The sequence below is a fragment of the Rhipicephalus microplus genome, chromosome 1 (assembly GCF_043290135.1).
Source record: "Rhipicephalus microplus isolate Deutch F79 chromosome 1, USDA_Rmic, whole genome shotgun sequence".
NCBI classification, from domain to species: Eukaryota; Metazoa; Arthropoda; class Arachnida; order Ixodida; family Ixodidae; genus Rhipicephalus; species Rhipicephalus microplus.
This window is the reverse complement of record NC_134700.1, coordinates 292,945,237-292,948,119: the sequence shown is the minus strand read 5'-3', so window position 1 is coordinate 292,948,119 and position 2,883 is coordinate 292,945,237.

Here is a 2,883-nt window from a genome sequence, read left to right as displayed (position 1 = left end):
TTACACATATTCATCATCATGAGTGGTCGTCATCTTCATCTGCTGTGGGGACTTGGCTTGTCTGAGTTCTGTGCCTTGGGCGTGGTCGCTTCATCGTGTCTTCTGGGCCTAATAAAGGTTGCCTTCACCGTTACATCACAATATATATATAGTGTTCGTGAAACGTCAATAGTGGTTGCAGTGCTGCTTACACAAATTTTATAATTAATTCATATGTACTACTTTGATACAGCCGTCACGTCGGGTGAACGTCAATTGTGGTTATGTGGTGTGCGCTGAAGTTGATTTATGTAGCAGTGTCCAGGGCCAGCATCTTCGCGAGCAACGGCGCTTCATATCAGCTTCTAGTGTTGCTAATACGCATGTTCCAGTTTACATCATTGCGCAAGTGCTAACAACTGGTTATATAAACATCTGCAACTCTTCAACTTATGTCGCCCCGCTGCGGTGGTCTAGTGGCTAAGGTACTCGGCTGCTGACCCGTAGGTCGCGGGTTCGTATCCCGGCTGCGGTGGCTGCATTTCCGATAGAGGCGGAAATGTTGTAGGCCCGTGTGCTCAGATTTTGGTGCACGTTAAAGAAGCCCAGGTGGTCAAAATTTGGCGTTGTATTTGTTCGTTACAATATGATCCAAAACCAGTTGCCACCACTGGTGTCCGGGACGCACTGGGCTCGAGGGCAACGAGAGGGCGGACGCTCTAGCTCGCAGCCATCTCTCTCTCTCTCTCTCTCTCTCTCTCTCTCTCTCTCTCTCTCTCTCTCACACACACACACACACACACACACACACACACACACACACACACACACACACACACACACACACACGATTGTAATGTAAATGCTAAGAAAGAAAAGTGGGTGAAAAGATTACTTGCCGTGAACAGGAACCGAACCTGCGACCTTTGAATAACGCGTTCGATGCTCTACCACTGAGCTACCTTGGCGGCTATCCCCCAGCCACTTTATTGTGTTTATATGTGAATTTAAACTTGGGAGTGTCAGTCAGCGCCACCTGTAGCCATGGCGGCGAGTGTGGGACACTCTTAATGAGCTTGTATGGCTTCAGTAGCACGTGAACTTATTACGCACACACACACGCCGATATTGTCTGTCTGTCTGTCTGTCTGTCTGTCTGTCTGTCTGTCTGTCTGTCTGTCTGTGTGTCCGTGTGTGTGTGTGTGCATGTGTGTGTGTGTGTGTGTGTGTGTGTGTCGGCTGTGCACGCGCGTTTCGGTATTCTCATGCAAATAATTTTTCTAATTAAACTGCAGCTGTAAGCAAACGTCTTTCCTGTCAGGTGATTTCCTTCCTTTTACCTTGTGCGCTCATATATTTCCACATTATGTTGCACTAAATGGCCCATGCATTTCACCATTTTGCTCCATAGCTCGCGCATTTCGTGATCGAGTGAATTTTGTCGGCCGTATCAGTAGTACATATGAGGAGGTTGTTGCTCACCAGTGCTTTACGCGTATTAACCAACCTCCTCTGACGCCGCTCTTTTATGTCCTGTAATTTTCAGTGCGTTCCACCCTGGCAATTTCTTGCTCATAGACAGAGAAGGAAATCAAGGACAAAGAAAAGGAACCAGCGGGAGCGCAGATGAAGCTCGCACCACGGTCACACTTACCGCATGGCGCAAGCGTGGGCGCAGAGATACACAAGCGCGCAAGGCGGCAAACCAATTGCGAGCCACTCGCCTTTCACTTTGCATGATCACGTGCTTATGGTATACAAATGTACCATAAGCACGTGATCCCCTTGTATAGTCTTTTTTGTAGGGGTGGCGGGCAGGATGGTGTGGCTTTAATGCTGTGCGTTTCTCCCTGCATTTTTCGGTACTTCTTAGCCAATCGTTAGAAAGATAAATCTCAGGGAATTGCAGGCTGCATCAAATCATCGCAGACAAGCACCGTCAAAATTGTAACAGAGATAGCAGCGACGAAATAAGTCTGAATTTCACCGCTACCAGCTAATGATATTTGCACCCTTTGGCAACCTAAGCTCCAATCGTATACGCTTGCAAACTACATTGTTTACCGCTGACTTGCAGAAACATCGCGCTCATGAGACTTATCTGTCATGAGATGATGTCGGAGCGCCGCCGAAAGCTGATGCCGATATCGATCAATCACACTTGGTCGCAGTAACTTCCAGAAACGCCTCTTCAGCCTTGTCACTGCTTGGCATGTGAGGCACAGTCTCCACTACGAATTATAAGAATAAATCCAGCCTGATTCAATCAAGGAAATGAATCATTCTATTATATATATATATATATATATATTAGTTACGTGGAGTGCGTTTCCACTTGGCAGAGCACGCGAGCGAAGTGTCGTGCGAACGATGCACTTCAAGTCTCAGTGTGTGTACACACACACAAGCCGCCGAGATCGTGGTTGCAGACGTGGGCAATAACGAAACAGCGCCGAGAGACAAAAGCGGGGCGGCTGGACCCCCGGAAGACAAAAGGTGCCTCTCTGTACAATCCCTAACGAGAATCGGAAGACAATACGGTCGCCGGAGAGCGGGAGGGGAAGGACGGACCGGAACGTGGAAGAACCACCGAGTCCGCTTCCGAGCCGGATGTCCCCACGGGGCCGCCCGCGGTGCTGGAGGTCGTGTACTGTACTAAATAAAGATCCCAGTCACGAATCGCCCGGCAAATCTCGTTTTTGCGTGTTTCGCGAGACGCTGCAGGAGCGTCTATTTCACCGTCCTTCTTGCCTCGGTCCACTAATGACGGACTCGAAAACCGCGCAGGCCGAAGCTGCCCCGTTTACTGTCACCGACCTGTCGCGGTGTCATGACAGTTCAATGTGCTGGTGGCGCGAGCGTCCGCATATGCGTGTTTAGCTTGATATATTAAGGCCAACAACT